The sequence below is a fragment of the Equus przewalskii genome, chromosome 8 (assembly GCF_037783145.1).
Source record: "Equus przewalskii isolate Varuska chromosome 8, EquPr2, whole genome shotgun sequence".
Classification (NCBI taxonomy): Eukaryota; Metazoa; Chordata; class Mammalia; order Perissodactyla; family Equidae; genus Equus; species Equus przewalskii.
In genome coordinates, this window is record NC_091838.1 from 71668754 (window position 1) to 71686696 (window position 17943).

A 17943-nucleotide genomic window follows, 5' to 3' on the forward strand; every position below is an offset into this window, starting at 1 on the left:
GAGCTCCCAGAAGAGGCACAGAGAGAGAGCAAATATTTGACAGATATTAGTGTTCCTTTCTTTTTTTTTCCTCTTGTACTTTTAACCTGCTATCTCGTGGGCATTTATGATGCTTATGAGGCCACATGAACATGGGTAGGAACCTGGTGCCTCAAAAATTTTACCAACACGGAGATTACCTAGAGCAGTGTTTTTCAAACTGTGTATGGTGAAGGATCAGGGCTTTTATTTTTTCTTTTTAAAAAAATTTTACTGACATTGTAGATGGATAATTTTGCAAAACCTAATAAAAATGAATGTCAGACTAAGGATCTCAAACTTCGACCTTTGGACGTTGGGGAGCCATTGAAACGTTTTCATCTGAAGTGACACACAATCAGACCTGTGCTTTAGAGAAGCCATTCTGGCAGCAGGATGGAGACCCCTGAGGAGCTTAAAGTTGTTCAGGCTGGAGAGGAAGAGAAGGTATAGTGGAGAGATATTCAGAAGGTACATTTGGCAGGATTAATCCTCATTGAAGGAATGAATGATGACAGATGGAAAGAAACCATTGAAAGTAGAGGTCAGGGGGCCAGCCCAATGGCTTAGTGGTTGGGTTTGTGCTCCGCTTTCGTGGCCCAGCGTTCATGGGTTCAGATCCTGGGCGCACGGACCTAGCATGACTCATCAATCCATGCTGTGGAGGCATCCCATATACTAAATGGAGGAAGATTGGCACAGATGTTAGCTCAGCGATAAACTTCCTCACAAAAAAAAGAAGAAAAAATTAGAGGTCAGGAATGTAGGCTGAGACCCACTGCCTCTGCCCTAGATCAAGTTGCCAGAACTCTTTCTTCAATCACTGCTAGAACTTCCTAATCAGTCTCCCTACCTTTATTCCTAGCTCTTCTACTCTAGACATAAGATTCATTTAAAAATGTAATTCTGATTACATTGCTATTCTATCTAACATCTCTCAGTGCTCGCCACTGCCTTCAGGAGAAGGAAAAAACACATTTACATGCCTACGAGGCACTGTGGCAATGTCTGCTTATTTCTTTAGCCTTACTGTATCTCAGTTTCCTCATCAAATATTAAAAAATATTTTAAAAAACTGATGCCGAGGGGCCAGCCCAGTGGCACAACAGTTAAGTTTGCATGGTCTGCTTCTGCGGCCCAGGGTTCACTGGTTCGGATACTGGGTGCGGACATTGCACTGCTTGGTAAAAGCCATGCTGTGGTAGGAGTCCCACATACAAAGTAGAGGAAAATGGGCACGGATGTTAGCTCAGGGCCAGGCTTCCTCAAAAAAAAAAAAAAAACTGATGCCAGGATTTTCTAAATGATTGAACATCCTATTAATCTCTACTGCTTCTCCAAACTCCATTTTAAAAGTCAGTGAAAGGACTTTTAAAAAGGTCTAAATTCACAAAGACAAAAGAAGAAGAAACAACAACATTAGCAACAAGAAACGGCAACAATATTTTGCAGTTCTGAAACCCAACCTAGAAATACAGGGATCCTGAAATCCCTTAGATTCCATGAGATTTTGTACCATGAGATTCCAGACAGTTTCGGATGTTCAAAAGGCAGAATGATTGCTTAAAGACTGCATAAGGAGAAGCCAGGCCTTTAGACACCTTCTTTCTCACACAACAGGCCGCAACCCCTCTTATACCTTGCAGAAGAATGGAGGTTTTGTCTCTGGAGAGGTTGAACCAGAAGGACAGCAGCCAAAGCTGGCATGAGAGAGCCAAACAGTACACAGGGATTTACACAGAAGTCTATTTACCCTACAATGATATTCTCTTCCTTCATGAAGCAACCGATCAGTGGGAAACAGACCTTAACCTTCAAGGAAGAGCTGGTGGATTCCTTTATGTGGTATCTGACCAGCCGGAGAGAAAAGACACACAAATACTGACGTGGAAATCCCTCAACACACAAGGAACGCTCCAGACCTCCCCATAAAGAAGCCCATCAGTTGACAAGTCTTACCCAGGCACAGTGAATTTCAAGCAACTTTTAGTGTTTGACACTTCACTATTATATGTGAACAAACAGAAATGCAAAGTTAATACGACATTTGAAAATCAATAATTGTAATTCACCATATTAAGAGAATAAAGTTGAAATGGGTCATTGACTTACATGTAAAAACTAAAAATTTAAAACTTATAGAAGAAAACACAGGAGAAAATATTCACAATCTTGGAATAGGCCAAGGTTTCTTGGGCCTGACCCCAAAATTCCTAACCACAAAGGAAAAATAAGTAATAAATTGGACTGCATTAAAATTACAAATGTCTGCTCTGTGAAAGAAATCATTAAGGAACTGAGAAATAAACCACTGTCTGGGAGAAAATTTTCCCAATGCTTATATCTGATGAAAGACTTGTATCAAGAATATATAAATAACTCTTACAACTCAATAATAAAATGTCTAACAACTCAAAGTATTTCAATAAGTAATTAATATATGAAGATCTAGGAATGACCAATAAGTATATCCAAAAATGCTCAACATACTAGTCATCAGGGAAATGCAAGTTAAAATTATGACATGACAAGATACTACTGGACATCTACTGGAAAGGCTAGAACTGAAAGGCTGACAAGACTAAGTACTGGTGAAGATGTGGAGCAGCTAGAACTCTGAGAGTATAAAATGGTGCCACTATTCTAAAAACAGTTTGGCAGCTTCTCATAAAGTAAAACATGCACTTAAATATGACCTAGCTATTTCATTTCTAGATATTTACTCAAGAGAAATTAAAACATGTATTCACACGAAGGCTTGTCCATGAATCTTTATGGTAGCTTTATTCATTATAGCCCTAACTAGAAACAATCCCAATATTCATCAATATGTGAATAGATACACTAACTGTGCTATATCCTTACAATGAATACTGTTTAGCAATAAGAAGAGACAATGAATAATACATGCAAATAATATGGAGAAATCTCGAAAACAGTGCACTGAGAGAAAGAAACCAGACATACAAGAGAACGTGCTGAATTATTCCATTATATGAAATTCTAGAACAGGCAAAACTAATCTATAACGACAGATCAGTGCTTGCCAGGTAACCAGGAACACAAGGAAGTTGATCACAGGAGGCGTGAGGGAATTTCTAGGGGTGATGTAAATGTCCTATATTTTGAGTAGAGTTGTTACATTGGTGTATCTATTGGTTAAAGCTCATTGAACTGTACACTCAAAATGTAAATTATATCTTGATAAAATTGATTTAAATTTTTTTTAAATAGGAAAGATATTAAGAAAGAAAGAATTCAGAAAAATTTACCAGAAATGCAAGATGTAAGCTCCTAGATTCTTAGCAGGTGTTCCACTAATATTTTTAATTTGATTGATTACGTAAAATATATGTAATACCATTAGCAAAGTTCTTGGTATATAGAAGATGCTTAATAATTTTTTATAGAACAAATGCCTGGATGGGTCCATTAATCCCTAAAGTTCTTTAATTCCCACTTATCTTGAGTTCATACTTGAATTGAGAAAAGGAAATTTATAAAGAACTTCTTAAAAAAGTGCAATCTGGGGGTCGGCCCGGTGGCGCAGCGGTTAAGTTCGCACGTTCCGCTTCTCGGCGGCCCGGGGTTCGCTGGTTCGGATCCCGGGTGCGGACATGGCACTGCTTGGCAGCCATGCTGTGGTAGGCGTCCCACGTATAAACTGGAGGAAGATGGGCACGGATGTTAGCTCAGAGCCAGGCTTCCTCAGCAAAAAGAGGAGGACTGGCAGTAGTTAGCTGAGGGCTAATCTTCCTCCAAAAAAAAAAAAAAAAGTGCAATTTGCCTTTTTTTCCAAGGAGGCACTTCTCTTGGTCTGAAGCAAAGGCTGGGGAGAGGAACCCCGTGGAAGCACTAACGCAGTCGCTGTGGCAGCAAATTAAGCTACTATACAAAGGAGAGTGGCCTCAAGGCTTCAAGAGGAGAAAGTACAGATAGTTAATAAGGTGAAATATGGCTAATAAAGTGAGTCAAAATAACAGCAAGAGTGTACTTAATGCAAAGCAACTTCCTGAAAGGAAGCTCAGAGTATGGTAAAATGGCCCAAAAAGCTGATGTCAGTGATCTGAACCACAGATAGGAGAGAGGCCTGGGCCTGGGCCAATTCAGAGCTCCATGCTTTTTAGAAGACCTGAGGGGGGCTATTTAACTCCTCTTTAATAGGTGAGGAAATAAAAGCTCAAAGAAAGGAAATGACTTACCCCTCGGTGCACAGGCATGGATTCAGAATTTTTCCCAGACCAGCTACATTTTCATCACCTTTCATGCCCAAAGAGGCCCCAAAAAGAGCTTCCAAATTAAACCAGTGAGTCTGGGTTTTGCCTACCAGTCTGTACGGCTGTATGTGCTTGTTCAGTGCAAATGAAAATCAAACTATTTCAGAAGTAAATTAATAGCCTCTGAAAAGAGTCAGTTTCTGATTGGCTCAGTTTATGATGGGAAACCTGTTCTTCTGACTTTTCTCATCCGTGAACTGAATTGTGGCTCCCTTTGAGGAAGGAGGGCATGAGTTCCTGGGAGCCAAATATAAAGAGAAATTGTTCTATGCTTCAAGGGATTTCACTAGGCTTTGGCCTCCCAAGTGGTTGCAAAGGTATTTTGCTCATCAAAGGGTGGTGTCTCTTGGTCCTCGTGAGCCAAGAGTGAATTGACTTGAGCTGGCTTCCAGCTGGTACTATTTGCAACTGTGGTTTTAGGGTCTTGATCTACTCCAATTGTTGAACTGAATTCTTGTTTTGTGGTTATAGGTGTCATCTGGCTTTTATGGTATGTTGGTATAATTAAAACCCAATTCCTGTATTTTACTACAAACATCACACACTTATTTATAACCTTCAAGGAACATGCTCACCTCCTCATGTACCTTAACACATCTAGTGGGTGCTATATATGGCAGAGGGCCCACTCACATGGAGGATAATAATTGCATCCTTTCCCTAAATTGCACTAAGAGGACTACCCATGTGATCCTTTGAGGACAAATAATTTCACCTTTTTGTTTTGAGTGTGAAAACTAGATATTGCTACAGTAGATGACAGCATAAGTCACCATGGTAAAGTCAAAATAGCCCTGGATTAAAAATCAGGAGATGCCTGAGGGAGGCTGGGATAGGTGATAGGTGATCACTAGTGTCGGAAGGAAAAAGAACAAAGCACCTGTTTTAGTCTGTTCCTGCTGCCACAGACTGGACAGCTTATAAACAACAGAAATTTATTTCTCACAGTTGTGGAGGCTGAAAGTCTGAGATCAGGCGCCAGGATGGTCGGGTGAGGGCCCTCTTCTGGGTTGCAGACTTCTAAATTGTATCCTCACATTGCAGAAGGAGCTCTCTAGTCTGTCTTATGAGAACACTAATCCTATCATGAGGGCTCCACCCTGATGGCCTAAGCACTTGCCACAGGCCCTACCTCCTAAGACCATCATGCTAGGCATTAGGATTTTGACATATGAATTTGGGCGGGCACACACATTCAGACCATAGTAATATCCATTGTTTACTGAATATATGTCATGAGTTTGACACTTAAAATGTTCTGCTATAAACTTTATACAACATAGGGACAGCCTTATATCTGTTTTATTTACTTTTTATATCAATGCTCATGACAGTACCCAACATATCTTAGTGGTTCAACAAACATTCTCAGCATGAATGAATGAACGAAAGGAGATAATAGTTTTACTTTTATTTTTCAGATTGGGAAATTAGACTTAAAGATACTAGGTAACTTGCACAAATTCACATAGCTGTTGTGTAGAAAAGCTTAGGATCATATTATGAATGATCTTGGATTCCAAAGTGTATCCTCTTCACTATGCCATGGGCTTTTAGTCAGCCAGTAGATAATTACTTAGACATGTCCTCATTTAGGGGAACTTTAGTACAATTATGTTACAATGTAAGGAGCAGCATCAACCTTAGTTACGTTTTAAAAGGGAGACTCTAGCAGCTGTATGAAGAACCAAAGTGGGGCAAGGGATGAAAAAGAGCGTCCTCATGGGAAGCTACAACAGCAGCCTAGGTGGGCAGTAATGTCTTGGGCTTACAGTGCCTGTGTTAGACATGGAGGAAAATGGACGACTTGGAGACAAGTTGCGGGGTGAATTGAGAGGACTGGCTGATGGACTACATGTGGAGAAGAAAGAAAGAGAGGAGCTGGGTATTGTTTCAAGCTTTTGATTTTAATTACAGAGTAGATGGTGGCACTATTCTCTGAGTTGTGAAAATCTAAGGGAACAATGGCTTTGCAGGATAGAAAATCAAGAGGTTTGTTTTGAACATGTAATCTTTGACGTGTTTCTTACATAAGCAGGTAGAGATATGGAATGAGCTATTAGATACGAGAGACTGGAACTCTGGAAAGAGGTGAGGGTGGGAGACATACTTTTAGGAGACTCCGACCTAATACAGTATTTAAGCTCTGGGCCCTTTACTGTGAAAGTCCCCGTCAGAAAAATGGTACATGGTACTTAGACAACCACAGCGAACTTGGCAAGAACACTCATTATGCCCTCAAAGTGACTCGAGCTGATGATTGCTTCTCAGGTTTGGTAGAAAGGTTGAAAGCAAAAACAGTCTTTACTGAGAATTCCCTCTGGCACGATATCAGATTGAAAAAATAGCCGAGTAGACTCAGCTAGAGACTTCGGCAGACTGAGAGCGAACTCAACCACTACAAGGCTTAGAGAAATTACAATGAGCTCTGGGTTAGTCAAAACATCACAACGACATCAAAAGTTCAGATGTGTGCAAGCTGAATATGATGACTTACTCTTTTTTTTTCTATCCCAGAAAAGAAAACAAACGTCAACACGCCACACTCTGGAGATTTGAAGTACTGAAGCTTCAGGACTCAGTATTCAGTTCCCACCGGAGAACTGGCTGTATCACATTGCAGTGACTCATCCAGTGTCTGCCTTCCGCCTATGGTCTGGTCTTCTTGAGGGCAGGGAAAAACCTCTTCTTAACCATCTCTGCAGGCTCATAAAGTCTTGGGAGAATTATACTGACTCGATCATTGTGGGTTGATGAACTCAGCAAGTATTTGAGAAGGTTGATATTCAAAATATCTAACAGGAAAATATGATACAAAATAATTCTTCTATGAAATTCTATTTCTGTGAACAGCAATGAGTCTTCATACTGGTAACTTGTAAGATATATCAACTTCTGCTTTTCCTGCCACTGATTTTGGCCTCAAATCCTTTTCTGTGGCCTCAGTTGCCTTTCTATAGGAAGAAAAGACAGTATAGGTACATTATGTCATCATGGTGTTTTGTTTACTCAAACCTAATTCCATGGAGTCTTTGCCCTCAGGCTAGACACTTCGACAAGCCAGCTACCAGCTGTGACTAAATCTAGCCATTCCTCTTGACCTTTCTCATTAGAGGCCAAGAGCAGAAAAGAACGTTCTCTCTCCCACATCCAAGGATCACTTTATTTTATGCCCAGGGTGATTGACATATCATTCAGGAGAAACCATAATGGATACATTACCAATTTTAATTAATTCACTAGGCATATAAATAAGTGAGTTCAAGGTCTTATACCTTTGAAACATTTTTCAACAAATAATTTTAAAAATTATTAAAAATTTTTTCGAAGGGCCCTATGTCTCAACTTTTAGTTCATACAATATGATATTTTTAATTCAGGCCATTCACAAGTATTGTTATTATTTTATTTGCTGTATGCTTATTTATTTCTGTGCCCACCCTCAATCAAATGTGAACTTCATGAGGCCAGAGACCTATCAGAGACCTCCTGACCTACGCAGTAGACCCGTCCTCTATTGTATACTCAAGCCTAGCACAGTGCCAGACACCTAAAATGTGCTCAACATCTGTCAAGTGTACAGAATTACCTCCAGTCTTTATAACAATCTTAAAAGTTGGGTAGTATTATCTTTTGTTTTCAGAGGGGACAATCGAGCTTCAGAGAAAGGACATCTCTAAGGTAGTGAAACTGAGATATTATTTTAAATCTTGCATTGTTTTCTTATCCTGGTGTACATGGTTAATAATGTTGCATCACTCTCACCATCAAAGCTTGGTGAATAATCAGTGATTGCAATTTTCTCTATCTCTGGTTGGTTTTTCCACAGTGATTAGCCATACAACCTTTTAGGAAAAAAAGCATGCTTACTTCTCTAGGGTGCAAGTCTTCAGGGATCAGAGAGGAAATCTCAAGCAACAGGTAGATGGTGGAAGATATGAACAAGAAAAATTAAAATAAGAAATATTGGAAGAAAAAATAGGACACCATCAGAATATGTAGGATAAATGACTATGGATACCTCACTAGCAGAAAGATATGCAATTCCCTGACATTTATAGCTAATTTCCCTTGATTTTTAGGAGAGTCTCTAGAAAGAGATTCTGGGTATACATTCTCATAGTGTTTTAGTCACAGACAAGAACGATCTTTAAGAAGAGGATGTTATGTATTAGACCACATTCCAAATGGAGGTCTGTTAGGAAAACAAAATTAGGAGACACGTCTTCCATTCAAATTTATCAAGACTATTGGTACAGCTCTGCCTTGATCACTGGAACTCTACACTGAAAGCAGGAGCTTTTTCCAGTGTGCCCTCTGGAATATATACTGTTTGTTATATGATTTTAGAGGCACCCTTTTTGATGCTTCAATTTTTACAGCAGCAAAAGCAAGCCTAGATATAAAGAAATCTGCTGAATATGAATAAACCTTGCTATAGACATTAGGTCTATGCCTATTAAGATCCTAAAACTTCAACAAATTGAAAGCAGATTGTCTATGAACCAAGTAATATGATGATGCCAAAGTGTGGAATTTTCTGAAAAAAAAAAAATAGACCAGCTTTTTCTTGTAACTGCTTAATTTCAAGCCAAAATGCAGATGATATAGATAGGTTGGCACATTTGCTCAAAATGTTAAAGAAATTTTGGTATGTCTGGCTGAAAGCTGACTACATCACCATTCAGCCGTTCTCCTGAAAGACACTTAGGTTTTATGGTCTTTTGGGTCTAAAATTATTTGATCTTGTGATTTGGGTTCATATACTTAGTGGAAAAGCTTTCACTGAGTTCAAAAAGGAAATCAAATCTGGTCGATGCCAAAAGAAAATGCAAGGTGATGACTAATGACACTTCCATTCTCCTTTTCTCTGCTCTGGCCAAGAACATCAACTCCTGATTTCATCATGGATGGTGTAGCCAGGAAGGTTGGATTTGAATGCTTGTCCTCATGGAAGTGAGATAAAAAAAATATGGATATCCTTGACTACATGGACGACTTAAACACACGATGGGAATACATTCATACCCACCCATCATCTCCCTGGCAAGATGAGTTCTCCAGAGTTGCGTTGGATCGGAAGGCAACTTAGACATAAACAGTGAAAGGAGTAATTCCAAGGGCCTGCACACTTAAAATAAAATTCATCTTTGTGGATGTGAATGTTTAGCTGTGTTTCCATGAATCCAAGTTTGAATAGGTCCTTGGCTAGCATTCGCCACCAGGGCTGCAAGGTATACTTTTTCTTATCCATAAGAGGTGATGAAAAGCATTTTGCATTATATGCCAACATAGCTAATAAATAATCACAAATCCCTATTAAAAGAAAGGTTAAAAAGCAAACAAGTGAGGAGACTAGTTGGTTACTTTAGCAATAAACTTGGAGATAAATGATGGCGGCCCACATTAAGGGAGTGGCATTATAGATGAACATGAATAGTTGGAGTCAAGACGCGTTGAGGAGCTGGAATGAATGGAACCCATTGATGGTGGATGAAGAAGAGGGAGGAGTCAAGGATGGAAACAGGGCATTGGGCTTAGGCACTGAGATGGATGGGAGAGATGAGATGAACAAGACGCCATTCACTGAGACAGGAAAGAAGAAGGGAGGAGGAGGTTGTTTTGGAATTGCAAAAGGTAAACAGTCGAACTAACCAGATCTTACGGACATGCCTTTACTCAGTGGTACTTCTTTTAAAAATAGAAAAACGTGGTATATGCTTCAATCATTCTTAGAAACTTGCCTTTCCTTATCTAACATTTGACATTAAATTTGGATTTGAAAAGAGAAATATCAGAAATAAAGAAACACTTCTAAGCCTTTAAATTGTGAGGTGTTACGTTAGATCCTGCAACTGCCACTGTCTCATGATATTATCATGCTAAACCGATAAGGTGAGCATTTCTAACCCCATATTAGAGATGATGTCCAGAAAACTTTAATCTCATTTTTCAGGTCATGTAACTTGCTGGCATTTGAGGGGCTGCCTTTACATATTTGTTATGTATGAGATAACATGGGAAAAACTTGCCACAAATTATTTTATTATGAAAATTCCATGAGGTAGATAATATTATTATCTTCATTTTACACTTGAGGAAACTGATGCATAGATATGCAAGGAAGATTGTCCAAATCATCACATAGCTCTTAAGTGTTGGAGCCAGAATTTCAACTGAGTTTGCCTTATCAGAAGAGTTTCTCAGCCTCAACGCTACTAAAATTTTGATTTGGAAAATTATTTGTTGTGGGGGCTGCCCAGTGCATCGTAGAATATTTATCAGCATCTGTGACCTCTATCCACCAGATGCCAGTAACACCCCCTTCCCCAAGTTGTGACAACCAAAAATGTTCTAGGCATTACCAAATGTCCATGGGAGCAAAACTGCCTCGAGTTGAGAACCACTGCCTTACCAAAATACTATTCTTCCTGGGTCCAATGCCATCACCTCTACTCTTTGAACCCAACTGTAAACACCTGTAAATTCTATTCTCCTCATGTATAATTTTCTTCTCCTTTTTTTTTTTTTAGTGAGGAGAATTGTCCCTGAGCTGAGATCTGTGCCAATCTTCCTCTATTTTGTATGTGGGATGCCGCCATAGCAACAGCATGGCTTGATGAGTGGTATGCATGTCTGTGCCCAGGACCCGAATTTGCGAACCCTAGGCCTCCGAAGCAGAACATGTGAACCTAACTAACCACTATACCACCGGGCCACCCCTGTCTTCTACTTTTTACTAAACATTTCTTTCAGAGATATAAAAACCTGCACTGGTTCTACAATTTGGAATTTTTCCAGCTCATTCTTCAAGAAAGCAGGAAGCTTTCTAAATCATAGAAAAGTGAGTTCAGAAAGGAAGATGCTCCATAGATTACTGCTGTTATTATTATTGTTGTTGATATTATTGTTGGTCAACCTATCCTATTGTCATTTTTGTTCTAATGTAGGCATGAGTTAATTTTATAGTGACAGCATCATAGCCAGCATGATTTGAGTTTAGTGGGAATCATAGATCTGGGCTTGGCTGTGCAGTTGGAGTCTGTGACACACCGGCGCTAAGAATAAGCTATTCTCCTTGTCTGTCCACATTTGGCTGTAGAATTTTTGTTCCATTATCAGTTAGCATCTACCTTTGTTCAGAGAGCTACCTATTACAATTTTTCAACTATTTTTAACCTCATAAAATTAATAAAGAGAGCCACAATATTAGCTTAGAATGATGGGGTCACACTATGGAAGAAAAATAGAGTTTGTTTAACAGTCAGCTAAGACAATTCTATTTATATGACTATATACCAATATGAAATAATGTAATGCTGGTGTTAATTTCTGTTTTCTCCTAACCAGGCGGTTTGTCAAATATTTGGCCAATGAAGGTTAAGGGGAATGCTTCTGGTCCTTTACTAAAACTGCTTTTCTTTTTTTTTTTTTTACTGAATTCCAAGACAGCTACTTATGGTCTCTTGAGATACAATTTACAGACATCTTTTTCATGGATGAAGATCTTAAGTGGAATAAGATCCAAGGGAAGTTAAATTGAGGACATCAGATCGTATAACATCAGACATATTTCCAACAATTTTTTACACTGGGCTCTTTCCTAATAGGACATCTCATATACTCTATACTCAGAGTGATCCCACCACATTCTAAGACGTGATTCCCCAACACACATGTGCTGATGATCACAACTTACTCCACACTGGCCTTGACAAGTCATATTGAGCTCTGCCCCAAAGTTATTGGTTCTTTCTTCAAATGTTCTCAGGATGTTCCTTCACTAATTCAGCATTCACTGAGAGCCCACTACGTACTGGGCAAGTCATGGATCTAAGAGCTGAGAAGTCATAGATAAACATAATATAATCTCTGACCTCAAAGACCACTCAGTCTGATGGGAGAAATAGAAAGGGAACAGATTATTGAAATCATTTGGCAAGGTGATAGTGGAGGTATGGGTGGAATGCCAAGGGAGCCAGAGGAGGAAGGTCTCTTACAAGCCATGAGAAGAAGCTCTGGGAAGTTTGGAGGAGTCTGAGCAGAGTCTAGAGGGACAAATGGAAGTTGGCTAAAGAAAAGGAGGCAGAAGATCCCCAAAGGAGTAACAAGTAAAAGTCTAGAGGGTAATGAGAGCACGGTGCAGTGAGAGAAGCACAAGTAACAGTGAGGTGAAAGTATTTTTAGAAAAAGGCACTAGAGAGAGAGAGCTGACAAGACAGGAGGTGTTTTTCAGAGGAGAGGCTTGAAGCTGATTCTTTTTGGGGAAGGGGCAATTACTAGTGATGGTCAGGTCTAAGCTCCAACCATAGGGTCGGGTAAGTTGAGGTGGCAAGGAGAATGAGATCATGAAAAGAAGACAGGTTATTGGACAGACCCATCTACATGAATATGAAAATCACCAATGAGGATAACAGTAGTCATGGAGAGAAAATTCATGAGAGAGGAGCTAAAATATTCCATAAAAGACAGGAAAGAGCCCAGGACTCCTGTATTTGAGATATAAAGTAACAGACGATGTAGTCTGATAGTTTACTTTTGAATGGATAGTGGCTATATTAGAGAGTAAGGAGGATGAATAGTTGGGGAGTGCCAATAAAGAGCAAGCGGGACATCTACCTCACCCATAGACCCACAAAGTATGTGGAAAGTAAGATCCTCTCCAATTGATAGAGCTTCAGGGGAAGCAATATCCTCAGGTTTAGATTACAGGGGATTTGCTAATGACAGACTGTGAGTTCTTGAGTGCATTGTGGAAAGGTTTGGGGAATCAGAGATGGTGTGAGATTGAGTCAGATTAGGGAAAGTATACTCTTATGGGATTGAGGACCAGGTAATGAGGTTCTTCCCAAATTAATCTCTATATTCCATGGCACTCCAATCAATTTTCCAGTAGCATATTTTCACGAACATTGACAAAACGTGGTTTGAAATTCGTATGGAGGAATAGTTACCCAAGAATAGCAAAGAAAATTCTGCCAAAGTACAAGGATGTTCCACTTTCCCTAGTAGATACAAAGATATTATTATTATTATTATTTTTGAGGAAGATTAGCCCTAAGTTAACATTGCCACCAATCCTCCTTGTTTTGCTGAGAAAGATTGGCTGTGAGCTGACATCTGTGCCCATCTTCCTCCACTTTATATGTGGGATGCCTACCACAGCATGGCTTGATAAGCAGTGCATAGGTCCGCGTCCAGGATCCTAACTGGTGAACCCCAGGCAGCCAAAGCAGAGCATACAAACTTAACCACTATGCCATTGTGCTGGCCCCTAAAGACTTATTTTTAAGCCACATTAATTAAAATAGTGTAAGATTGATCAGTAGCATTAAATACACTGCCCAGAGACAGACCCTGGCATATAAGGAAATTGTTAAGGCAATCTTACAAATTAATAGAGAAAGAGGACTTTTCAAAGTAGAATGGGGAGAATGAGTATTCTTTATTTTTAAAAAAATATTCCAAACCATATTAAAAATATATTCCAGGTGATTTGAAAATTGGAGATGCAAGAGATGGAGAAAAACTTCAAAACAATTTGACCAAAATCCGTGTATAAAATGTATGTGTGTATATATGTATTTTATTGTTGGGAAGTAATTCTTAAATAGGACACAATATCTGTCATTTTCAATCAGATGATCCTGTTCATCAGGGAAATAGTGGGATGATTTTCTGGTCAACCAACACCCTGGGTCTTTGACAAAGAAATAGTTACATGCATGAAAGGGATGCAGCAAAACAATTCCTTACCTTCCTCTAATTAGTGGATCTATTCCATTTCACATGGCAATTAATGCGACAGCCACAAGTTGGGATTCTTTGCTGAATTGCTGAAGTACTATACTAGCAAGCAAAATTTCCTCTCAAATTCTAAAAGAGTTTTAGAGTCCTGGTTTTCAGCATCAGGAGCTTATGGGTTTTTGTGTCATTGTGTAGCATCAGGATGATTTTAGGAGAAGATAGAGGAAAATATGTCAAGTCCTCATATTATAACGTGATCTTAGAATAGAAGTTCCCAGAACTGAATATCAGGATGATCTGGGGATACCCAGATGAAGAAAGGGACATTAGGTGGAATAAAGACATCTGTGACTTGTCCACCTGGAAAGAAGGAGGCAGCAATGGGGGAGATGCTGTCACTCAGACAAGACTTGTTACCTCTCTTGGCATTAGCTAATTAAGTGACAATATTTCTTGCCTCACCTAACACACAAGGTTGTTTGGGGGAGTCAAAAATCACTTTGAGAACAAACTTCTTAAAACATACTGTTTGCAAAACAAGCACCAGGCACTAGGGGAGAAACTAAGATGCACAAGAGCTACCTGGGACCTCAGCGGAGATCCAGCATGGAAGCTACACCTGGGAATGTTGCCATGTAGCATCAGGCGAAGTAAGAAACAGAAAAAACAAAAAAACAAAACAAAACAAAAACAGAATCTTCAGAATAACGAATTTGTAAGCTCTTTTTAAAATACAACTGAATAGGATCTGTAACTTCTTTCTGTATTCTGAGAAGTCACAAGTCAGCATCCTTGACAGGCTACAACATAGACATTCGGTACCTTTGGAACAAATCAGACTCCTCGTCCAATAAAGCAGCTTACTAAGACTCCATGAAGAAAAGGGTGCTGAGATACCTACTCGTAGGTCTACTATACCAATTTTTCCTTTTGAAATATTGCACTGCAAGAGACAGTGATCCCACTTGATTGAAAACAGATTTGCAAATTTCCAAAGCCAAGACAATAATTCTATAAAAAGCCTCAGTCATTCTATTCAAACCACTGAAGTCGAAATGAAAATATCATGTCTGTGTGCTTCAGACATGTTTCTTACTCAGCAGTCAATGTCTCACCCTCTTCCAACTTGGGCCAAAGGGACAATCTGTTCCCAACAGCCTGAGAATTCTTTTCGTCATTTTGCAAACTTGCAAAATAAGATAGTAAGTCCTTGGCTTTGTGAGAAAAGAGATTGTGGTGAAATTTTTCACAGGTTTTCCTCTCCTCGCATAAATTGCAGTGTTGCGCCCTTCCAGAGGTGTGGGTCTTCGAGCTGAAACACTTTGATTCTATATTGGTTTGGTAATTCAAGCCAGATTACCTACCTTCATTTGGCTTTAGTTTATTATTTGTACAATGTGTCTACACAAGACTATTTCAAAGACTACTCCTGAAATAGTTCCTTGACTACAAATCACGCCTTCTCAAAATGACCGTTGATCTTTTCTAGGGAAAATCTTATAGTTTCTTCTTACTTTGGTTCACCTCCTTCTGCTTGCCAAAGTATCTATGTATCCATCGCAGGTGTTTAACAAAGTCAGTTGGCTGATAGACAGAGACTTTGATTTGTACAATGTTGTTCAAAGCAATAGGGAATATCACCCGATTTGATACCTGGGCTGATCTCCTATAAGATAGGTTGACTTGATAACCCCATACGGCAGATGACAAAACCAAGGTTTTGTGATGTCTAGAGCCTTGTCGATGCCAAATTGTCTAGTTTGAGGCAGACAATCTAGTTCCCTTCCTAGTATTCTTCTTTTCTTTACCTATCCAAATCTTATACTTCAGCAAAGACAAACATACCTCTTTAACACATAGACCAATCTGCTTCACTCCCCTTGATTTTTTTTCTATTCAATTTCGTTGAACTCCTTTGGCACATATTTTCTGTACAAATCACATGGTAATTAATTGTGTTTTGCCTTTGACACCTTTTCTGTTATTGCCTTGATCCTATATAATAACCTTTTACGGGTTTGATCTTCTGAAGATGGGAATTAGGTCTTCCTTTTCGTTTATTCTGTGGAATCTTGCAAAGTAACTGGCATATAATTAATATTCAGAAGTATTTATTGCTTGGGTTGTCTTGTCATTTTTTACTAATCTATACTGAAATATGTATACGCAGAGTTTAGAATGGATCTTTGAGGTGGTGTTAGGGAGGACAAAACTGAGGCCCAGAGGAATAGAGTGGCTTCCCACAGCTCCCCCTCACCCCCCACCCTGGCACGGTTAATGACTAGGGTTAACAGCCTAGCTGTTAATGACTAGAATCCTTACCTTCCCACTATCAATCCAGTGCTTTTTCTATTATTTTCTATGGCCTCTGCTGTGAGTTAACCCACTAAGCGTGAAGGATACTGGCAATTCTCCAGACTCATTCTCTATACCTTCTGTCTTATTAAATAAATACAAGAGAGACTTTTGATCAATGGACTTGTCATCAGGAATTTAGCTCTGATAACACCCATCACGAAGCTAAAGGAAGCTGTCTATGTCCCAAGACAGCTCCTGGTGTCAGACGCTGAACCTTTGGCTGCCTTGAATGCTGAGAGGCCCCTCATGGGCTCAGTAAGGGCTGGTCAGAGACTCATGAAGCTGACTGGCAAAGGCTTCATTCTCTTTTCAAGAAACTCTGGCCCCCATCACTGCCATAACCAAGAGAGGCAAGAAGAGACGAGACAGTCAGAGCTGGGGAACCAGCAGCCAGTGGGCCATATGGAAATGTTTGGGGATTAGGAACAGCACCACATGTGCTCAGCTCATTCTGGGTGAGGCATTTACCCCCCTGCAGTGCAGAGGAAATCGCTTGCAGTGACTCACTTGGAGGGAGCGAGCGTGGCCTGAGTCAAACCAGCCCCAACTCCATGACTTTCTGGAAGTGGGCAGCCATGACCGCTCATGACCAATGAACCACGGAGCACATATCAGGTACCACTTGCTCTAATAAAGCTGCTGTGGGTGGATGGGAGAGAAAAGAAGCGACTCTAACTCAATAAGGTACAAAGCACTTTGTCCCCCATAATAATTGACCAGCTTTTTTGAGCTAGGTGCTATGCATATTTGTTTTGTTTAATTCTTACAACAACCCTATGAGGTAGGCATTGTCCTCATGTTACAGATGAGAAATTTGAGATTCCTCAAGATAAGAACCTACATGGAAGATTAAAAACAAGGTGGGGTGGGGGAGCTGGCGTGGTGGCATAGTGGTTAAGTTCGTGCTTTCCATTTCAGTGGCCCGGGGTTCACCAGTTCAGATCCCAGGTGTGGACCTATGCACGACTTGTCAAGCCATGCTGTGGCAGGTATCCTACATATAAAGTAGAGGAAGATGGGCACGGATGTTAGCTCAGGGCCAGTCTTCCTCAGCAAAAAGAGGAGGATAGGCAGCACACGTTAGCTCAGGGCTAATCTTACTCCAAAAACAACCCCCCAAAAAACAAAAACAAGAAGTGGCAACTGGGGGATTTGAACTCAGGTCTATCTCTCTAGTTCACAGCTGGTGCTCTTTCCATTCTATTGAAGATGTGTTATCAGTCTGTGTTCAATCAGAAAAGCAGAACCACTAGGTAGTGTAAATATGTACATAATAAGAGATTCGTTACAGGGATTTGACCTTGTCCAATTGTGCAGCTGGTGAAATAGTCTCTGTAAGGCTATTGTCCTTGCATCTAATGCTAGACCTTGAAGCCCAAAGGGCAGACACTAGGGAGGGAAAATGAATGTGAAGTGGAGGAGAAGAAGACCAAGCTGGCAGCCACAAGCACAAGTTGGAACCCGAGAAAGATGGGATGAAATCCACGTCAGTTCTAGCTGCCTCTGACCTTGATGGTGTGGGTGTCCTGCAGAAAATGCTGGC

General features: G+C 40.0%; 1 long non-coding RNA gene across 2 annotated transcripts in view; it reads left to right on the top strand.

Moving 5' to 3' along the window:
- LOC139085137 (uncharacterized) overlaps window positions 1-8259 on the top strand; it is a 118433-nt gene extending 110174 nt beyond the window's left edge. For both annotated transcript variants that reach the window (XR_011543212.1, XR_011543211.1), the window contains one exon: window positions 6813-8259. This is a non-coding gene — a long non-coding RNA (uncharacterized lncRNA). The remainder of the gene's footprint in view (window positions 1-6812) is intronic.
- The last annotated feature ends 9684 nt before the right edge of the window (window positions 8260-17943 follow it).